Raw genomic sequence first — 23,206 nt, forward strand, 5'->3', positions numbered from 1 at the left:
ACGGATCTCGGGAAGGCCAAATGCCAGCGCATTCAGCCCCCTGAAATTGGTGGCGGAATGGCCACTGCTAGCAAGAGCAAGGAAAGAGCGCTGCCTATGACGACGTCTGGGGAAGGAAATTTGGCAGTTGTGGTCTTGGTGGTGAGGGGTGGTTCAAGGCACCCTTGGGAGGCTCCTGTGAGTTTTGGGGGGACTGAATATTGTTCTGTGTTGCTCTGTAGTTTTACTCCCATTTTAGGTGTTTCTGTTCATTGGATTGTTATTCTTTGCTAAGTCACCCTGGGAATGCTGATTAGCATTGTAAGGCAGGGCACACATTTGAGATAATATCAACAAATACATAAAATACTGTAAATTGCCACTTTAGTACGAGATGGGACTTACCTTAGGCAGATCTTCCTGGCGGCGGCGGCTCCGGCAGCGGCTCCAGCGGCGGTTCGGCGGCGGCTGCTGCGGCGGCCAGTCTTCCGACTGGCTGCTGCTGCTGCCATTTCCAGGTAACAACAACAACAACAACAACAACAACAAAATGTGATAGGCTATGTAAAGATTTATGTAGCCTATCATGGCTGATTAAAAAAACCCCAACAACAACACGCGTACGCAAATGGCGGTGCCCATGGGCGCCGCCATTTGCGTTCCTTATTTTGGCACATCTTAGTCTATGTAAACATTTACGTAGACTAAGACGGCGAAAATAAGGGGAACGCAAATAGCGTAGACGCTATGCTATTTGCGTTCCCCTTATTTTCGCCATCTTAGTCTACGTAAATGTTTACGTAGACTAAGACGTGCCAAAATAAGGAATGCAAATGGCAGCGCCCATGGGCGCTGCCATTTGCGTACGCACATTTTTTTTTTTAATCAGCCGTGATAGGCTATGTAAACATTTACATAGCCTATCATGGCTGACTGCAGGGACGCAAACGGCGGCGGCTACGGCCGCCGCTGTTTGCGTCCCTGCTAGCCAGCGGCAGAATCACTGCAGAGCAGAGCCGGGGGGTGGGGAAGGGAGCGCCTCTCCACCTGGCCAGGATTCTGGGGGGAGGGACGGAACGCCTCCCCCCCTGCATCAACATAATCCGCGGAAAGGTAAGTGCCTTTCGTACATCCCTACTCTTTTCCAACAGCACAAGAGGCGACTCTACACATGGACATCACCAGAAGGTCAATATCGAAATCAGATTGATTATGTACTTTGCAGCCAAAGATGGAGAAGCTCTATACAGTCAGTAAAAACAAGACCTGGAGCTGACTGTGGCTCAGATCATGAGCTTCTTATTGCAAAATTTCGGCTTAAATTGAAGAATGTAGGGAAAACCACTAAACCATTCAGGTGTGACCTAAACCATATCCCTTATGAATATACAGTGGAGGTGAGGAATAGATTTAAGGGATTCGACCTGACAGACAGAGTGCCTGAGGAACTATGGATGGAGGTCCGTAACATTGTGCAGGAGGCAGCAACTCAATCTATCCCAAAGAAAAAGAAATGCAAGAAAGTAAAGTGGCTGTCTGATGAGGCTTTACAAGTAGCTGAGGAAAGAAGGGAAGTGAAAAGCAAGGGAGAAAGGGGAAGATATACCCAACTGAATGCAGAGTTCCAGAGAATAGCAAGGAGAGACAAGAGGGCCTTCTTAAATGAACAATGCAAAGAAATCGAAGAAAAAAATAGAATGGGAAAGACTAGAGATCTCTTCAAGAAAATTGGAGATCTCAAGGCAACGTTTTGTGCAAAGACAGGCATGATAAAGGACAAAGAAGGCAGGGACCTAACAGAAGCAGATGAGATTAAGAAGAGGTGGCAAGAATACACAGAAGAACTATACAGGAAAGATCTGAATGTCCCTGATAGCCATGATAGTGCGGTCACTGAACCTGAGCCAGATATCCTAGAGAATGAAGTCAAGTGGGCCTTAGGAAGCATTATTAACAACAAAGCTAGTGGAGATGACAGTCTTCCAGCCGAGCTATTTAAAATCCTAAAAGATGATGCTGTTAAAGTGCTGCACTCAATATGCCAACAAATTTGGAGCACTCAACAGTGGCCACAGAGCTGGAAAAGGTCAGTTTACATTCCAGTGCCAAAGAAGGGCAACGCCAAACAGTGTTCAAACTACTGTACAATTGTGCACTCATTTCACATGCCAGCAAGGTTATGCTCAAAATCCTACACGCTAGGCTTCAGCAGTATGTGAACCGAGAACTACTGGAAGTACAAGCTGGGTTTCGAAGAGGCAGAGGAACTAGAGATCAAATCGCCAACATTCGCTGGATCATGGAGAAAGCAAGAGAATTCCAGAAAAACGTCTATTTCTGCTTCATTGACTATGCTAAAGCCTTTGATTGTGTGAATCACAACAAACTGTGGCAAATTCTTAAAAGAGATGGGAATACCAGACCACCTTACCTGTCTCCTGAGAAACCTGTATGAGGGTCAAGAAGCAACAGTAAGAACTGGACATGGAACAACCAATTGGTTCAAAATTGGGAAAGGAGTACAACAAGGCTGTATATTGTCGCTCTGCTTATTTAATTTATATGCAGAGTACTTCATGAGAAACGCCAGGTTGGATGAATCACAGGTCGAAATTAAGATTGCCGGGATAATTATCAACAACCTCAGATACGCAGACGATACCACCCTAATGGCAGAAAGCAAAGAGGGCCTCTTGTTGAGAGTGAAAGTGGAGAGGGCAAAAGCTGGTTTGAAACTCAACATTAAAAAACCTAAGATCATGGCATCTGGCCGCATCACTTCCTGGCATATAGAAGGGGAAGAAATGGAAGCAGTGACAGATTTTATTTTCTTGGGCTCCAAGATCACCGCATATGGAGACTGCAGCCATGAAATTAAAAGACGCTTGCTACTTGGGAGGAAAGCTATGGCACACCTAGACAGCATAGTAAGAAGCAGAGACATCACCTTGCCGACAAAGGTCCGTCTAATCAAAACTATGGTTTTCCCAGTAGTAATGTATGGCTGTGAGAGCTGGACGATAAGGAAGGCTGAGCGCCGAAGAATTGATGCTTTCGAACTGTGGTGCTGGAGAAGACCCTTATGAGTCCCCTGGACTGCAAGGAGGTCAAATCAGTCAATTCTAAAGGAAATCCACCCTGACTGCTCATTGGAAGGACAGATACTAAAGCTGAAGCTCAAATATTTTGGCCACCTAATGCGAAGAGAAAACTCTCTGGAAAAGACCCTGATGCTGGGAAAGACTGAAGGCAAAAGGAGAAGGGGACGGCAGAGGATGAGCTGGCTAGATAGCATCACTAGGGATGGACGAAAGTCCCTTACCTGTTCTCGAAGCTTGCTTCGCGGTGGGGGGGAGGCGCTTCGGTTTCCCCCCCAAAGTTCAGGCGAGGGGGGGGAGGCGCCCCGCCTCGCCCAGCCGAAATTCAGGCTGGGGGGGAGGTGCTCCATCCCTCGCCGGCGAAATTCAGGCCGGGTAGGAGCGTCCCGTCTACCCAGCCGCGAAAAAAAAAGTAAAAAAAACACAAAACACTGATAGGCTACGTAACAATTTACGTAGCCTATCACGGCTAGATTTCCAAAGTCAGCCGTGATAGGCTACGTAAATCGTCATGTAGCCTATCACGGGTGACTTTGGAAAAAAAAAAAAAGTGCGTACACAAATGGCGGCTCCCATGGGGACCGCCATTTGCGTTCCTTATTTTGACACGTCTAGTCTACGTAAAGATTTACGTAGACTATGGCAAAAACAAGGGCAACGCAAATAGCGTTCCCTTATTTTCGCCGTAGTCTACATAAATCTTTACGTAGACTAGACGTGCCAAAATGAGGAACGGAAATGGCGGCGCCCATGGGCTGCCGCCATTTGCGTACGTGCTTTTTTTTTTTTCAAAGTCACCCGTGATAGGCTACGTGACGATTTACGTAGCCTATCACGGCTGACTTTGGAAATCTAGCCGTGATAGGCTACGTAAATCGTCACGTAGCCTATCACGGGTGTGTGTGTGTGTGTGTTTTTTACTTTACTTTTTTTTTTTGCAATGGCAGCGGTGGCAGCCGGTCGGGAGACCGACCGCTGCCCCCGCCCCCGCCGAACCGCCACTGAACCGCTGCCGGGACCCGCCGCCGAGAGGGACATTCGGCCACGGTAAGTCCCATCCCGGGGGGGGGGGGTGGGGGGCCGGCGGAGAATTTCCCCAACACTTTCAGGGGGCCAAATGCATTGGCGCTCGGCCTCCCGAAGATTCATGGAGAAATTCTCTGCCAACCCTAACAATGCAATGAATATGAACTTGAGCACACTCCTGGAGAGAGCGGAGGACAGGAAGGCCTGGCATGCTATGGTCCATGGGGTCACGAAGAGTCGGACATGACTTAACGACTGAACAACAACAACAACGTGTACATTGTGAAAAATGTGCACAAAAAAGTATGAGTTTCTATCTGGATTTATTTTATTTTTAAAAAACTGTTGAATGCCCTTTTTTTTTTGTCTAAATAAGCATTGGATTTCACTCTTAGAGTGGTTGGAGAAATGTGTACATGTATGTTTACATGAATGTATGCATTGTGAAAAATGTGTGCAAAAAAGTATATATTTCCATCTGGATTTTTTTTTTTTTAAATCGCAAGCTCATACAAAATGAACTTGACCTAAAAAAATCCAACAACCTTAGTGAAATCGAGACAGATCCATCCATCCCTAACTCTCTCTCTCTCTCTCTCTCTCTCTCTCACACACACACACACACACACATGAATTTTAAAACCACAGTCTTCTAAACACTTTTCAGAACTCCCCTTTCACTGAACTCATGAGGGGGTAGCAGGACTATGCCTGCAAGCCATGCTCCCCCACCCCCAACATGCCTTCTAGTTACATGAAACCAGTGGCCACATGTTTGGTGGTACTCTGCAAAGGGGACCTTTGCACATAGGCGTATTTTCAGGCTACCACCAAATGTGTAACAGCTAGGAACACGGGAAGCTGCCTTATACCATGGGTCCATCTAGCCCAGTATTGTCAACACTGACTGGCAGCAATGGCTCTCCAGGGTTTCAGGCAGGAGTTTTTCCAGCCCTACCTGGCGATGCCAGGCATCAAAGCTGGGGCCTTCTGCATGCAAAGCATGGGTCTACCACTGAGCCACAGCACCTCACAATAGCTGGACGGCCATGGCTGGCAGATGTGGTGGGGTGCATGGTTAGAAGCATGAACCTGCTCCACCACTGCCCCAGTACATTCCATGAATATGTGTGCATGTGGGTGCAGGGGTGGTGGTGGTGGTGGTGGTGTCCAAAAAGGTATCTGGTGTGCTTTGGTTAGTGCGGTATTTAATGCTGTATATTTTAAATTCTAGAATTTAAAATATACAGCATTAAATACCCAACTGAATAAGCTTTGGATAAAATAGGGCAAAAAAGGTTAACTTTGGGATTAAGGGGCTAACTAATGTAAAGACTATTCATGCATGCAAAATCTCCTGCTGGAATTAATAATTATGCACTGAGTCCTGCTGCGTCAGTGTTTGCTCTGTGCATGATTTGGAAAAAAATATAAATGATTTAGACAGGTGCTTCAATTTACACAGCATGGGTGAGAGGAGGATGAGTATGGAATCAGTCTATATGTGGAGACTTATTTTTAATTCCACATTTCCAAATAACAATGTGGAAAGGAAGGTAATGATGGATTAGTGTAACATTTCCAAAAATGTATATTAAGTAATGCAATGATCACATCCATCCCATTCATTCTTATGACACCACACTACAATGGTTAAGAAAATTTAATGCCTTCCATGTTCCTTTGTAGGTTTAACACATTTTTTTTTTAATTGCAGGGGTGCACAGCCTGTAGCTCATGGGCCGTAGTTGGCCCCCAAGGCCTCTTGTGTGGAGCTCCAACACCCGGAGCCACCAATAATCTGCAGGTTACCTCCATCACTTTCCAATCGCAAATTGCCATGCTGCCAGAGGACACTCTGGGAATTAGACTTTTATGGCAGAAACCATAGAACCATGTGGGACTGTCTCCCAGAGTGACTTTTTAAAAAGTACAAACTAAGGTAACTAGGGCAAACAAGGGATGTTTGAGATCGCTAGGTTTCTCATTTCGCTGTTCGTCTCATCCCCAGTTTCCATTCATGTTTGTAATCGCTGCTGGCTTTGTGTGAATGGGAAACTTGTGCAAATCGAGCAGGGTTTGAACAGGAGATTTGTGCAAATCTCCGCTAATTTGCCCAAATTTGTGCAAACTTCCTCTATAGACCAAAGTGGGGCTTGTTCTGTCTACTGAGGAAATTGGCGCAAATTATGAAATTTGTGCAAAATGAACTGGGGATCAGGACCGGGATGAGCATGAGCACATGTTCGATAATTTGTTAATATTTTCGGTGCACAGGTGCTCCCATTCGCATTTGGAGCTTTGAATGGGGCACGTTCACATATTTTGCAATCAAAACCAAAATTCTCATACATCCTAAAGGTAACAATGGAGCAGTGGAGGCTGGGAGAGTCTGGGGACATGTGTGTGTTGGGAGGGGGAAGAGTGTGTGGAGATGCTGTGTGTGTGCATGTACTGTGGGTATACGCATCTGACAATGGATGTGTTCCTCATGGACAAACAGGTTGTGTACTTGTGCTTTATTATATGAATATTCTGCATGTTGTCAGCCATAGAACTCAAGCCAGAGTAAATGGTCTTCCACGTAGGCAGGGCTAGCGTCAAGGGTAGGCATAGCTGGGCACTTACCGAGGGCCCACACCCTAGCAGGGGCCCACTGATGAAAGCATCCTGTATGTGCTGCTGCTCTTTACCATTGCAAACTGCTTATTCACCTGCCTCTTGCTCTGGCCCAGCCAATGGTGGTGGTGAGGAGGAGTAGTAGATCCCACTGTCTGCTTGCTCACTGGCTCTTTGCCTATCTAGCAAGAAAGTGGTGGCAATTATGAGAAAGAGGAGGAGGAGCAAGGGCAGCTGGTGACCATGGTGGTGAGGTCGACCCACTGAGGAAGGGGGCCCGTTGAGGGTGTCTTGCCCAAGGGCTTCCAAAACCTGAAGCTGGCACTGCATCCAGGCACTGACTTGAGCCAAGCCTGCTTAGTTTCAGTAGGGTTGTTGCCTCCTGGGCCTTCAGGCCATGCTCAAGGATTTAAAATGATGTGGTGTTGATGTAGGATGCAATGCTGCTAGAATAGGATAGGGAGGAAGGCAAGTCCCTGGGAGCAAAACACTGGTTATATCAAAGGAGTGGAGCCTGCAACAGAGTTCATCCTTGCTTGGCTCAGAATATGAATTTGCCCCACTCAGAAGGCTTGGCTGTATCAGGAATGAGCAGAAGCCCCTCTCCTCATGCCTTCGTGCTAGTGAAGTATTCCAAGGCTTTTGAATGGTCCCACCCACCCAGGGTAGTTATTGGACCCTGCTGGACAGGAAGAGCTATAAAAGGCTTTCCTGTTGGGCCTGGGGCCTTTCCAACTGTGGTGCTCAGGGATGTTTCTGTGTGTTCCTTGGCTAACACCTCTTCCTTTTCTCTCTTTCCCCTCCCTCTACTGAGGTCCTCTAGAGACGAGTCTCTGAAGAACAAACTGGGATGGTGCTACAGCTATAAGGGTACCACCAGAGGTCCTGCTGGTGTTATTTAAGAACTTTCCTAGGCTTGCCTCCCTCCTCAGGCTGAGCAAAATGCTTCTGAGAGAAGCAGCTAAAAAGACTGCTTCCCTCAGGTTCTGACCACTGACCTGTCTGGACCATGCTGTTTGTCTACTAGCGTCATGCCCTCACTGGAGCAATCCTCTTCAGAGGAAGAGCGAGAACTCACAGAGATGAACTACAGAGGGGAGTGTGGCATTCCTGCCTTCTCCTAGTGAGAATTCCCGTTTTCTACGGCCTTTCTCATCCCCAGGAGGAACCACCTTCTCTCTCACACACCAGGATTCACTGCCACTGGGACCTTTAAGGCTTAAGTCCAACCTTTTACTCAGTACTCTATCTGCGAGGACATACAGACTTAACTTATAACCTTGTACTGTTCTCTTTATACCTTACCCTTACATAGCCAAGAGCAGAAGGCATAGGATTTATAAACAAAGGAAGCTTTATTGATTACAGTAATAAGCTGTTGAATAACAAACAGGTAACTCTTAATGGCTTTATCAATATATGTTCTCTCATAAACTGTTCTCTAGATCACACTCTCAAACATCACTTCATAAATCCCCACAGACCTCCCAGCCCCACCAAATTCTATTCCTAACTCTATCTTATCTGACTGTCACAGCACAGCCCATGGTTTATATAGCACACTCACTTCACCCTCTGAGACAATCAGCTCATATGGAAATCCACCATTCTTCCTGTCACTCATCCCATTCTCACTCTAGAGACCCTCAGCATAAACATAGACTTATAATAGGAATACATTATTATAGCCACAGGTTCACTATTTACATACGTGTGATGTCACAGGGAGGATCCCATCCCAGGAGACCAGGAAGCATACTAGGAGGAACCTGGGCCCTTGGAGGAGAAGGTCCATCCCTACAAAAGGAGGGAAGCTCCATCTCTGAAATGGAGACTGAACAACTACCTAGCCCCCAAGAGTAGTGATGTCTCAAGAGGCTGACCAGAACAATCACTATAAGAAGTAGTGCCTGCTGGTTGCAGAGGAGGACTCCTCATGAGCAGGGCTCTCCTCATGAGGAGGACTTCTTCCAGAAGGCTCTGACATCTTGCAGCTGAACCCTGGGTGGAGCTCTGAAAGCCTCAGGTTATAAGCCTTAGTTGCCAGCAGGGAGGGCTGCTGAAACATCATTACATGATCTCTGCCTGCCTAGTCCTCCCTCTGCTAGACCTCCTGTGAGTAGACCCTGAGTTGCTTATTTGGACTCCTTGTCTGGTGCTGCTGTACCCCTTGCTTGAACAATGCTGGCCTAGAGCTTGGGTTGCTCTGTGAATTTGGATTTGTGCTCCTCCTCCCTTAGTGCTGTGTACTTGCTGTGGGCCCCGTTGGCTTGCCCTGGATTGCCTCTGACATGGCATAAGGACTTCATCCAGCCTTGACCGCCTTCCCCCCAGAACAGAACAGCTGGACTCTCCTTGACACATACACGGTGAAGGTTGGTGGCTCCAACCTGCACATACATAGTCTGTATTGCCCCGGCTGTAGGCGTTGAACTCTTAGGTTAGAAGTGCCACGATAGTGATAAATCAGACTCAAAGGTTTGCTTACAAGGAGACTTCATTGAGTAACTTACAGCACACAGGAGTACCCAATGGTTGGATCAGACAGCTTCTCTGAACCCAGAGCCATGGGGTACAATGGCTCTTATACTCTACAGGTTAGCAATAAGCAGCGTAACAGCAGCACGCACCCCTGGTGTTCATTCCCCGCATGGGCAGGAAGTGTTTGGTTCTCAGGCACAGCTACCTGCAAACAGACTTTGCTTCCCAGGCACATCAGAGAGAAAGACTCTCCTCCTCAGCAAGGAATGCACCAAGAAGGCTATTATCGGCCTTTTGACTCATCTGCACATGCTCAGAGGCTTACTAGCATGGGAATTGCCCCAATAGTGAACTTAAGCAAGCATTATGGATCTCTGGGCCCCTCTAACACTATAAATGACTTGGCTACGCTCCTGGGGCCAATACATAGTCTTACAAGGTATATTGCACTTATATCTAGTGGCCCATGAAGAGGACTGGGATACCAGTGTGATCCTGCCTCCCTGCCCCCTCTTTGCCAGAGTAACATGCAATGCGTTGACAGTGGTTATCCTGGCGGGAGTGTCGCAATTAATCGCTGCTCATGTTCGCGGAAACGAAGAGCAATGGCTGTCATCGCATGCAAACAAGGCTGGCATCGCTGCCCGCGGAGCAACTTTCCTTCTCCGTTTCATGGCGGCTGTATTTGCATTCTAGCCACCAATATACCAGGAGTCCCTGATGCCGAGCACCGAGGTATTTAAAAATGTTTAATGAGTTTGCATTCCCAATTTGATTTTTAACTTGAAGGAAAATGCAATGCTTTAATAGCTGATGGGGAGGGGGAGCAGGGGGAAGAGAGAAGCAACTGCTTCACAAACTATTTGTAATCAAATCGCTGGATGGCAGGCATTAGCCGGCTAACATGGTTTCTGCTTTTTTAAAAATTTAAAAGCAAGGAAAAAGAAAAGTTTTTTTTTAAAAAAAACCAACAACACCCCCAACTTTTTCTGTGGTGGGACATGTACATTTGCATGGGCTAACTGTCAAACTTGTTGGCTGGTAATTTTCTTTCCCACTGACTGTGCAGCTGACCACAGAAGCTACATTAAAAGAACGCAACGGACCACATGGACAGCAACCTGCCCTTGATTTACTATTCCTGCCTTGTCTTGGTTTCTGCAGGCCATTTCTGTCGACAGCGCCCCATTATAGACATAATTTTCTCATCTTCTGCATCATTTAAGTTCCTGCAATGGCAGAGTGGATTTTTTCTTCTTCTGCTGGATAAGGTAAATCTGCAGGAATCCATTTTTAAATCATTAAGAAGTTAAGGATGCCTGAGCTTCATTACCATTCAGCTTCATTCCTTAAAGTTTTCTCTAGTTTAAGCGAAGAAATAAAAGAGACCTTTAACATTCCACCCCTATGGCTCAGATAATTTGGCTTAACTGTGGATGGATGGTTTATTTTTATTGTTGATGGTTAGCTGAGAATATGAAGAAGCCACTTATACCTTCTTTTTTTTTAAATAGAAGTCCTAAATGTAGTAAATGAATGATTTCTACTACGCAAGGTAAATGCTAACTTCTGATTTCAAAGATACTAGTCCTCTGGGAGGTCTGGGATGGACTAGAGCTTTGGGCAAGCCATGGTACATCCTGATGGGCCAGGAGTGGAGTCAGGGCAGAACAGAGTGTAGTGCAGAGAGACAGTGTGGTGTAGTGGCTAGAGCATGGGTTCCAAACCTTTTTGGATCAATGGGCACATCTGGAATTTTGAAAGAGTGTCATGAGCACTCTCACAAAATGGCTGCCATGGTGGGCAAGGCTGGTCACAAAATACCCATTTCCCAGAAGGAAAACTGGTGAGACTAAAATAAAAGTAATTTGCCCAAGAACCTAAGTAGAAGACAGAGGTGAGGAGTCTGAGTGTCAGGAGCGCCTTGGCGGCCTCTCTCAGTAGATTCCAATAGCCAACTCAAGACACAGATGAAAGGATTTCTTTTCAAAGCTTTAATCCTTTTATAACTTAATGACTCTTTCAGATGCTAATCACCAGTGACTAAAGCAAGGAACAGCAGAGTGGCCTAAGCTTCAAGTAGGCAGTTGATCCCTGTTTGAAAGAGAGTCACTTGAAGACCCAGAACTTATGGGCTAGGGAGAGATCCTCCCTCTTTCCCTTGGGTCCATGGGAGGTGGCTGTTGCTTGCGTGCCAAACGGGTGCTACGCCTCCTTTCTGAGCCCCCCATCGCTCGTCGCTCTTTGCATCTGCGTCGAGCATCTAAGAAGCCCCCCTCCCGCACTCCCTCACTGCCAGTGTCACTATCTATCTTAGGAATGCTGGCAGGAGGAATCTCTGCCAGGTGCTGAGCCTGTGAGGGATGAGCTGGCGCCTCTCCCACGGATTGCTGTTCCTCCTCAGAATCTGAACTGCTCTGAGGCTCTCTGGGCTCAGTTTCCACCCTGACACTGAGCTCCAAAGCACCGAAACACTCTTTGGAACCCAAATAAAATCACTTTGCAGCATGGTGGACTCCCAGTTAATTTAACAATAATTTAACAATAATTTAACAATAATTTAACAATAATTTAACAATAAATTTTATTTATTTAACAATAAATTTTATTTATTTAACAAATAAAATAAAAACCAGGAAGACTCGGGAGACTGTTGGGTGCCAAGAGTGGTGTCTGTGGGCACATTGGTGCCCATAGGCACCATGTTGGAGACTCCAGGGCTTTAGCATTAGACTGTGACTGGAACCCTGGTATTAAATCCCCTCTCAGCCACAGATCTCACCAGAGGGGCCAGTGGACAGTCACTTTCTCTTAACTTGCTCTACCACATGAGGTTGTTGTGAAGATAAAAGGGGGAAGGGCAGGATGCAAAGTATTAAATACAGCAATACATGGTTGAAGCCTGGGGGTCACTGCCTCTGTGGGAAAGCTGTGGCAGCAATTCTCCCCACCCCCCGCCATCCAGGACCACCCTGCCCCACAGTGCATGTGAGGAAGGATGCCACTCCCCGTCGTAAGATCCTTCCAGCCCCACGGTGCGCATTGTGAGCAGATGGTTCCTCCAACAGCTCTGTTGCTTCCAGAGGTGCCGTGCAGTAGAGGCTGTTGGTTCCGATGTCGGCAAGGCAGTGAATCTGCTCTGGTTTTCCATCAGAACCAGTCCAAACTCTAAAGGAGCTGAGGTTTAGCACCTTGGATAGGACCTTTAAAGTTCTGCCTGGTTCTGCATGAAACCCAGAGCAGATTCACCACCCTGCTGACTTCTGAGCCACCAGCCTCCACTGGTGCCATGTTAAATTCCCCTCCAAAGAAAGGGCAACAGCCCTTTCATGCAGGCTGGTTAACAATATAAAATCACACCATGCCATTTTATGGAACCTTATTTTTAAACCTAGACTGCTAGGAAAGCTGTTTACATTTGGATCATAGAATAGTAGGGTTGGAAGGGGCCTACAAGGAAGGGGCCTTCCTTTCTTGCAACCCCACCCACTCCAAGATGCTGTATTTGAAAGCAGACCCACAGGCTTAAAAGGTGTACCATTTTGGGGGGGGAGTTGTGGGGGGGGAGAGGAGGAAATCAGAGATTAGCAGTGCAATGCAGTGGTGCAGTGAGGGCCAAACTCCAGGGCCCCACTGCCCAGGGAACTGCCAAATGACCACCAAGAAAGTGGTAGGGGGTGAGGGCAGCAGAAACAAACTGCATTTTCCCCTGTTGTCATGATGATGCCATGATGAAAGTAGTCAGAGGGTGCAATCCTATCGGGATAGGTGGCCGCCTCCAAACTCAGAGGCAACCGCCTATCCAACGCAGGGCAGGAGCAGTGCGGAGGGGATCGTCCCCTCTGTGCTTCAGCCGCCCTGCACTTGCAGCTAGACAGCTGATTTTCGCTGTCTAGCTGCGGGAAGTCGGGGGGGGGGGCTGTCTGCTCTCCCACCCCATCCCCAGGAATGCCCCGTTTTTGCCGTTCCGTGCTCGTCTTATGAGCGTGGAGACGATCTACGATGAGCGTGGGCTGATCTACACTGCCTACGAGGCAGCGCGGGAGGGGGTGGAGCGTGGAGGTCGGTTCTCAGGGAACCAGCCTTGAAGTGCAGGCTTTGAGGTTGGTTCCCAGGAATTGATGTATGCTATGGCCATCTAGCCACTGACTAGCGGCCATAGGATTGCGCCCTAAAATGCAAAACTACACATGCTCAGAGAGGGGTTGTTTTTGTTTTGTTTGTTTTTTAAAATTGGAGTTGGTTTTGTTGTTGTCATTGTTCTAACACAGGGATAGGTAACCTTTTCTAGGCCATGGGCATGTTTGGCAATTTGAGAACCTGTCAATTGTAAATCTGAGAGACTATGTGCAGGTGAGTTAAAACGTCTCACAACGGGCTGCTTTAGGGTTTTGTTTTTTGTTTTTGGTAAGAATTGCAGATTTGTGGTTACAGAATCTTGTTCTCAACAACTACTCCCAGCTGAACAAAGGACACTGACATGCTTGACGGAAAGGAAATTTTCTGGATCTACAGACTCAGAACTCTTAGTTCATATGGCCTTAATCTGGAGGACAATTCATGAGCTTCATACTTCTCATATCTCTGTTTTTATTTCTTCTTAGGAATTTTCATCTCTCAGCATTACAAAATGCCACTCTTGCTACCCATTTAACATCATAGCTGCTGATGAAGGTGGAAGCCAAAATGTTTAGCTCTAAATGTATTTTGAAATTACTCTGTTGTTAGTCTGTCTTTCATATCCCAACCTGTTTCTAGAGCAGTCTACGTATCAATTAAATGATAAAATAAAAAATACTCAGTAATAAAAATATATGAGTGTCCCTATTTTTATGTCTGAAATGTTGGCGGCTATGCTGGATTATAAACAAATGCAATGTGATAATTTAACTAAATAAATGAATACATAAATGAATTGAGTAAAGCTGTAATCCTAAATCCACTTACTAGACAGGAAGACCCATTGAACAAATGAGACCTACCTCTGAGTAAACATGCCCAGAATTGCACTGTAAATAAGAGAAATAAATATATTGAAATGCCCAAGTGATGGGCATCATTGTGACTTTTGCTCTTTTTTATTAAGAATTGGGGAGTCCAAGCTGCTTTTAATTGCGCTGTTATTAAAGTGGAAAATCTGTGGCTCTCTGGAGGAAATGTGATTGAACCATGCAAATTTAAGACTGACCTTTCTGAAAAGTTAGCATCAATTGTGAAATTCTAACTTGCAACCGTTTATAATCCCTAGGCCTCTACTTGTAAGGAATTTGCAAAAACAAAGCTTCGGCCCAAAGGGAAATTTAATTAACTGGTGTGTCTGTGCAACATTCGTTAGGAAGGCATTCAGCTGTGGCTGGGTTAAAACGTCATGACCTTAGACAGTAAGAGGCATCAGTGAAGTGTATGGTGCTCCATCTTGATGCATCTCCAAGTCATGCCATGTCATCGCTTTCTTTCAGCAGAGGGAAAATGTATGGAAACCTCATAACATTGAACTAAAACGTTTTGATGTGTTTGTGAGTCAACTTGGCCCACTTTGGATGTAAGAACAAACCAGCTTTCCCTCACTCAGTGCCCTCCAGATATTTTGGACTACAACTGCCATCAACCCCAGCCAGCATGGTCAATGATCAGGAATGATGAAAGTGGTAGTCCAAAACAACTGAAGGACACCATGTTGGGGAAGGGGGCAATAAACTATAGCAGGGGTGAGCAACTCTGGGAGGTCTGGGGGGCATTTGTGCCCACCCATCCCCTCTGTGGGCTGCACTGGGAGGGGGGGGGAATTAAAAAAATGAAATTGCCAGTTCGCCTCCAAAATTCAGTGGCATAGCATTCAGTAATGCCCAAAGGGCTAAATTTAGCTTGCTATCAAGCTAAGCTTGTCCCTTTTAGCACTCTGTAGCAACTACAAAATTTTGCAGGGGGCATTGGGCACCCAGGGAGGATAGCAGGGGGTGCATGGGTCCACAGGCCATGTGTTGTCCACCCCGGACTGTAAGGTTGTTTGTTTGTTTTTTGTTACAGTCACAAGCATGATCCTCCTCTCCTTTGCATGAGGAGATTTAAGACTTCATTCCTGGTTTGTTCTACATGGCAGGATCCTGGTTTGATAACCTGGCCTGTTAACTACCTGTGGTTTAAGATGAAATGGGAAACCTGCAGTTTCAAAGAAACCTGGAACAGAAGCTTTACATCAGCATCTCTTGTGCACAAAGAGGAAACCTTGCATCGTTAGGTTATTAGCACTTTTGCATACCTGACCTCTCATGAAAATTGGCTGTGCTGGCTAGGGATGATTGAAGGTATGGTCCAACACAACTGGAGGGCACCAGGTTGGGGAAGGCTGTTTATGATGTGGCTGTAATTTTTGCCACTTATGCTGTCAGCAATTTTCATATTATAGCTATTTTGGTAATCGTGGGGTGGCTGCGGGTGGGGAAGGGGGCCTTAAATGATTAAGAGCATGTTTGATGCTCTTCAAATTCATAAGGAATAGGTCTAATGGGAAGCACTTCTCTCTGATTGCCTGGACAGGCTTCTCCCCCCAGTTAATTCATAATGAAGCAACAAAGAAAGATGAAAGCTGGTGAAAGTGAAAGCTGGGTCTAGCAATAATGGCATATAAGTGAAACTTCCTTCAAATGAAAGTGGTAAAAGGAAAGAAAAGAAGCTACATATTAAAAGAGTGCAGTCAGATGCACACAGACCCTAGAGTAGAGTCTGTGCAAGACACACCCAGACCTGTGTCCATGCTGTGGAATTGTTACTAGAAGACGGATGCCAATATGACAACTGCGTTCATGATCAAAACCCCTAATTATTAGCAATGCAATTGTGCTAATGGTGATTATTTATTTATTTATTTATTTATTATTAAATTTATTAATCGCCCATCTGGCTGGTCACCCAGCCACTCTGGGCGATGTACAACATACAATAAAAACAGTTTAAAACAATAAAATTCTACAATAAAAACATTTTCTAAAATACCCTAACCCACCCCAAAGTGGATTAAGGTCCACTGTAGTCATTTCCCCAAGAAATGAGAACATTGGCAATTACAGCAACCACAGTTGTAACAAACCATTGGGCAGGGCAAAATGTCATCAGTAGAATAGCCATATTATTGGTAGTTATTTATATTAAGGCTAGGAGTGAGAAGGGGAAAAAAACCCTTAGATTAATGCAGGTGCAATGTGCGAGTTAGGGAGGGGGGAATCCGTTAGTTCCGTTTTCTCCTGCATTCCAATTTTTTAAAATCTCAAGTTCTTCCTCTTCCTAATATGAACTTCATGAATTTTGGTACATTCTTCTCAAAAGTGAATGCAAACAAAATTCTTGCCCATGTACAGCAGACAAATTCAACAGGTATAGCTATTTCCAATATCGCGAACATCATGACACAGTAACATAGAGAGCATCACGATGCAGCTGGACCATGATGCAGCTGGACCATGATGCAGCTGCCTGGCATAGTGCTGTTAAAGATCAGGAGCATGCCAGACAAAACAAGAGAGTAACCCTAATTCAGTACTCACATAGTTGAAACCACAGAAATTCAAATCCAGCTGTTTAAGAGCAAAATTTCTCCCACATTTGTGTTTTAAAAAAATAATTAAAAAAAATCTCGAGTTCTTTTTGTCTAGAATATGGAGAACTTCACAAATTTTGGCACATTCCTATCAAAACTGAAATGAAATGAAGTTTTCACCCATCTCTAGTAGGGGTTCAGATGAATGTCTGGATGTTGAGGAGTGGCTGGCATGATCCCACCCCTCATGTATTTATTGTGTATAGAATAATCAGCCTTCTCCCTAGTTGAGTGTTGCTTTCCTCCCAGGCATTCTGGGACTTGTCTTCCAGTCTCCAACGGGAAGAGGCACCTTGCCAAGGACTACAGGTGCCCCCTGCTGCCTCTGCAGTGCCTGCCCAAAGGGTCAGAAGTGGTGATGGTGCTGACATACACAGCGTGTATAGATCAGTGCGACAGAGTGCATGCTTTGCATGCAGAAGGTCCTGGGTTTGATCACAGCGTCTCCAGGTAGGGCTGGAAAAACCCCTGCCTGAAACCCTGGAGAGCCGCTGCTGCCAGTCAATGTCGACAGTACTGGGCTAGATGGACCCTGGCCTGACTCAATATAAGACAGCCTCATATGTGCCTAGTGTTCACTGGGAAAGCCCCTTGAAGTTCTTATATATTGTATTTTATTCTTTTAAATATTTGCATTGCATTTTATATTTTTAACTGTTCTGTGGCATTTTAGTTTTTTTTTTAAATGTTTGTAATCTACCCAGAGAACATTAGTTATTGGGTGAATTAGAAGTGTCATCAATAAAGTAAATAATTTTTTCAAACACTAAAAAAAGAAGCTTTGAGCTCGTTTTGGGGCAAATTGTGTGTGTGCGTGCGTGCACGCACACCTGGGGTGGGGGGAGGTGGTAGCCAATAGGGATGAGGCAACGGTTTCTGATTATCCATGCTGTTCCTAACCCTTGACTTCACAGGAGCCAGTTCTGACAGAATCTATAAAGGGCATGAGAGATCTATGATTAGATCACCCAATGTCTTGTGCTTTTCTTGTGCAGTTGTGTGTGTGGGGGGGCTAATTGGGCCATTTGGAGTTAACCCTTCTCCCCAACTACAATTCACCAAAGCAAATCCCCGCTCCCCCAGTTGCTGTTAGATGCAGAGGGGGAAACACATAGGTATGGTCAAGGTGGGAAATTCTGGCCCACCAGATCTTGCTGGAGTACAGCTCCAATCATCCCTGACCATTGCCCATGCTGTCTGTGGCTGATGGGAGTTGAAATCTAACAAAATCTGAAGGGCCACCATTTCACTGGCCCGCTAGTACCTGCATGCTGTCCCCTCTGCAGCCAATAGCAGCTTCAGAATGTGTGTGTGTGTGGGTGTATGTGTGTGTGTGTGTGTGTGTGTGTGTGTATATATATATATATATATATATATGTACACATACACACACACACACACATACTGTGTGTGAGTCAGAGAGAGAGAGAGAACGTGATCTGAGTCAGGGAATCTGCATGGGGGGAAAGGGTTAACCTTTCCATGGCTCCAGTCCAAATTGCCTTGTCCCACAGTCAGTGGTGTAGCGGTTGCAGGGCTCACAGGAATGCAGCACTAGCACTTTTTTTTTATTACCAGGGACCCCAGGGACACTGACATCATCTGCCTCCCCCCCCCCCCAGACTTCCCTGTTCCCTCTAAGCTTTGCTGCAAACTTCACAACAGCTGCAGGGAAATGAACTTTGGAGTAATGTAAAGTATTTTGAGGTGGCTTGGTCTCGAACGACTGATTAAGACCCCTTGCCTTTACAAGAGACTGCTCCTGGTGGAAATGAAAATGGCTGGAGCTGTTTGGTTGATATGGATCCACACAGCAGCCGGCCTTTTTGGACTCTCCCTGGGGGCGTGGCTACAGGGCCTGTCACGATGAGCGCCCGCACTGCAGAATTTACTGCACCACTGTCCACAGGCACTTTTAGGAAAATAAAAAGAGGTCAGGAGATCCCATCACTGATTTCTTGCTTCAGAGGCCATTTGGCCTTAGTACAGTGGGCATTCTTTTTTCTTTTGTGGAGTCTGAAGTTTCCCCCAGTTGGTTCTTCAGAACATAAAAGTCAATTGAACTGGTATGAATAAAAGAACCTCCGCAGCAGATGTGGAAAGAAGAAAATAGCTTGTGCTGCACGCGGTGCCAAGTCAGCCTTTTGCAATGTGTTGAAGTCGGTTTTCCTCTAAGCAGCAAAATGAACCAATTTGCAAATAATAATTGTGGAGTAACCAGATTCTTTGTCCTTCTTACCAGGTGTCAGTGCTTGGCAATTGAGACTAACTGCATGGGGGAATATTGCAGGCTAACTGGACCCCAGAGACCAATTCGTGGAATGCTGCCAAATCACGCCATGTCAAGGAGAGGAACCTGTGCCACAATGACAAACGACGAGCGGCGGCCCTGCGATCGATGCTGCTTCCATTAACGCGGAGCATGGAGGGAACTACCTGGGATTCTGACTGGTTTCAGTGTCATGCGCTTTGTCCATGAGATAAGTGTGTGGCAGGGCTCTGAAAAAGAAGCGTGGTGTTGTGCACAGCTCAGTTTGTGCAGGAGAGCCAGTGTAGTGTAGTGGTTAGAGCGTTGGACCAGGACTAGAGAAATGTGGGTTCTAGTCCTGACTTCACCATCAAATTCGCTGGGTGACTTTGGGCCCGTCACTGACTAACCTACCTCACGGGGTCATCATGAGAATAAAATAAAGAAGAGGAGGAGGAGGAGGAGGTACACTGCCTTGGGCTCCTTGCTGGAAAGGTGTATCCCACCAATGTAACAAACAAATACATTGGTAGACAGCATAGACAGCAAAGTAAGAAGCAGATACATCACCTTGCAGACAAAGGTCCGTATAATCAAAGCTATGGTTTTCCCAGTAGTAATGTATGGCTGAGAGCTGGACTATAAGGAAAGCTGAGCGCCGAAGAATTGATGCTTTCCAACTGTGGTGCTGGAGAAGACTCTTAGGAGTCCCCTGGACTGCTAGGAGGTCAAATCAGTCCATCCTAAAGGAAATCCACCCTGACTGCTCATTCGAAGGACTAGGGTTGGCGGAGAATTTCTCCCTGAAACTTCGGGGGGCCAAGCGCCAACGTGTTCGGCCCCCCGAACAAGTTTCGGGGAGAAATTCTCCGCCCCCCGCCCCCCTGGGACGGGACTTACCTTTGGCGAATGTCCCTCCCAGTGGTGGGTCCAGCCGGCGGTTCGGCGGGTGTTCGCCTGGAGCGGGAGCGGCAGCCGGTCTTTTGACCAGCTGCCGCCGCCGCCATTCCAATCAAAGAAAAAAAACAAAAACGCCCCCGTGATAGGCTACGTGATGATTAACATAGCCTATCACGGCTAGATTTGCAAAGTCAGCCATGATAGGCTACGTAAATCGTCACGTAGCCTATCACGGGTGACTTAAAAAAAAAAAAAAAAAGCGCGTACGGATAATGGCGGCCCCCATAGGGAGCCGCCATTCCCGTTCCTTATTTGGTCGCTGTAGTCTATGTAAATCTTTACGTAGACTATAGCGACCAAATAAGGAACGTGAATGGCGGCTCCCTATGGGGGCCGCCATTAGTGTACACGCTTTTTTTTAAAAGTCACCCGTGATAGGCTACGTGACGATTAACGTAGCCTATCACGGCTGACTTTGCAGATCTAGCCATGATAGGCTACGTTAATCGTCACGTAGCCTATCACGGGGGCGTTTTTTTTTTTAAAAAACAACTTTTTAGTTCGCAGCCGGGTGAGGCGAGGCGCCTCCTCCCCGGCCTGAATTTCGGCCGGGCGAGGCGGGAAGCCTCCCCCCCGGCCTGAATTTCGGCCGGGCAAGGCGGGAAGCCTCCCCCCGGCCTGAACTTTGCGGGGGGAGCAGTGAACCGCCTCCCCCCCACCGCAAACAAGCTTCGAGGACAGGTAAGTGACTTTTGTCCATCCCTAGGAAGGACAGATACTGAAGCTGAAGCTCAAATATTTTGGCCACCTAATGCGAAGAGAAAACTCTCTGGAAAAGACCCTGATGCTGGGAAAGACTGAAGGCAAAAGGAGAACGGGACGGCAGAGGATGAGATGGATGGATAGCATCACTAATGCAGTGAATATGGACTTGAGTGTCAGGGTGGACACTGAGCCCATAGAATCCCAGAGTAGTTCTGATTCTGAGGAAGAGCAGTCGCTCCTGGGAGAGGAGTGCGCTCCTCTTTCCCAGGGCCAACAGCTGACGGAGATTCCTCCCACCAGAATTCCTCATTTAGTTAGCAGTCCAGGGAGTGACCGTGCTCAGATAGCAGACTTGGTGGATGCACGACGCAGACGCAGAGAGTGGCGCCAAATGGAGGGCGCGGAAAGGAGGCGTAGTGCCCAGTTGGCGCGCAAACAATGGTTGTGCCCAGAGGATCCAAGGGAAAAGGGGAGGGACTCTCCCTAGTCCTTAAGTTCAGGGGTCTGCCAGTAATTCCCTTTCAAACGGGGACCAACTGTTCCAACTTAGGGCATAGGTACTGTGCTGCTCAGATCTAGTTGCAAACGGTATAGTTGTTAAGTTGTAAAAGAAGAATAAAGCTTTGAAAGGAATCCCTTTGTCTGTGTCTGGACTTAGCTACTGGATTAGACTGAGAGAGACCTCCAAGGAGCCCTTGACATTGAGCGCGCTCCGGGAGAGAGCGCAGGACAGGAAGTGCTATGGTCCATGGGGTCACGAAGAGTCAGACACGACTGAACGACTGAACAACAAAAAACTCTGTGCAGATATACATATTCTCCTATAAAGCCTTGTAGATTGTTAATCCAAAGAAAAAGATTTTTCTCTAACCATTCAAATGTGCAGTAAACACACACACACACACACACACACGCAAGCTTCCCAGAGAGGTTCACCTGGTGCCTATGTTGTGCTCTTTCTGGCGTCGGGTGAAGACCTTTGTATTTTCCCAGACATTTTGGTCTTTTAGCTCTATTGTTTTCAGTCTGTCTATTGTATTTTAAATCTCTGCATTGCTGCTAGGTTTTATTTTGGTTTGTACTTTTATGCAGTAGTTTTAGGGAGCAATCCTACCAGGATAGGTGGCCACCTCTGAACTCAGAGGCGGCCGCCTATCCAAAACAGGGCAGGAGAAGTGTGGAGGGGATCATCCCCTCTGCATTTCTCCTGCTCTGCATTTGCAGTTAGACAGCTGATTTTGGCTGTCTAGCCACGGAAAGGCGGAGCAGGGGAAGCAGCTGCCAGACGACATGTCGGATGTGTCATACTGGCATTTCCGCCTTCCCTGCCCAGGAACGCTCCGTGGAATGCCCTGTTTTTGCCGCTCCATGCTCCTCTTCCAAGGGCGGAGCTGTTCCAAGCTGCCCACGAAGCAGTGCGGGGGAGGGGGGAAGGTTGGTGCCTGGAAACCAATGTTTCCTATGGCCGCCTAGCCACTGACTAAAGGCCATAGGATTGCTCCCTTAAACTGTTACATTTTATATTGTATTTTATGATATATTTTGTGTTTTTAATTGTTGTGAACCCTGCCCAGAGAGCTTTGGCACTTGGGCAGTAAAGAAATGTAATAAATAAATAAATATACCCTTAACTTGAGCCTTTAACACATCCATGATAAGTTAAAAGCTGTTCTTATTGTTCTTACCAGTGGTAAACATTTTGGTGGTTAATCCACCATTCTCAACACTAGAGCTCCATGGCTTCCTCTACTGAAACAAGGTTTGAAATAGTGGGTTGATTTTGTAATTGGATACTGGAGGCTTCTTGGAATCAATTTCAAACAAAAATAAAACAATGGAGAATATTCCGAGAAAATTCTGTAAGTGGACCTTGTTTACTGTGAGTGGTGGTGGTGGTGGTCTTGAGATGGGGGAACAAGAGAAAAAAAACTCAGAAATTTTCTCGGGGGGGGGGGAACGTATTGAGAAATTTTGGCTTGGCTCTAACTAGGGGTAAGTTCCATTAAACCCAGATGATCTTACTTTTGAATAGCAATGCACCGGGTTTAGGGATGTTGGAGAAATCCTCAATGGAACCAAATGAGTTCAGATTTTTATGAATCCAATCCATGGATTCTGCAGTGGACCAGCTTTTCCCTGTCAGGTGGATTCTGCAGACTTGTGGACTGTTTTTCTAAGCTTTGGGAATTTTGCTCAAATTTTGTTGTAGAAAAATACACATTTTTTTTTTAAACCAGCCAAAAATGTGCTTTTCCCCCATAGGCTAAAGCATGAACATGTGCATTTGGGGGGGAATTTGCACATTTTGGGGGAATTTGCACATTCTTGCATGTGCAAATTTGCACAAATTTGGAAACTTAAAATCCATTTCCATCAATGGGCGGATGATGGAGCGAAAGGTGCCTGATAACCCACAAAACACAGACTGGATTTTACCTAATCCATACATCCCTAATAGGGTTGCACTGGAAAGGGTTCTTTCAGGCATACAGAGCC

The sequence above is a fragment of the Heloderma suspectum genome, chromosome 11 (assembly GCF_057233095.1).
Source record: "Heloderma suspectum isolate Gila_16-S chromosome 11, 16-S_ref, whole genome shotgun sequence".
Lineage (NCBI taxonomy): Eukaryota > Metazoa > Chordata > Lepidosauria > Squamata > Helodermatidae > Heloderma > Heloderma suspectum.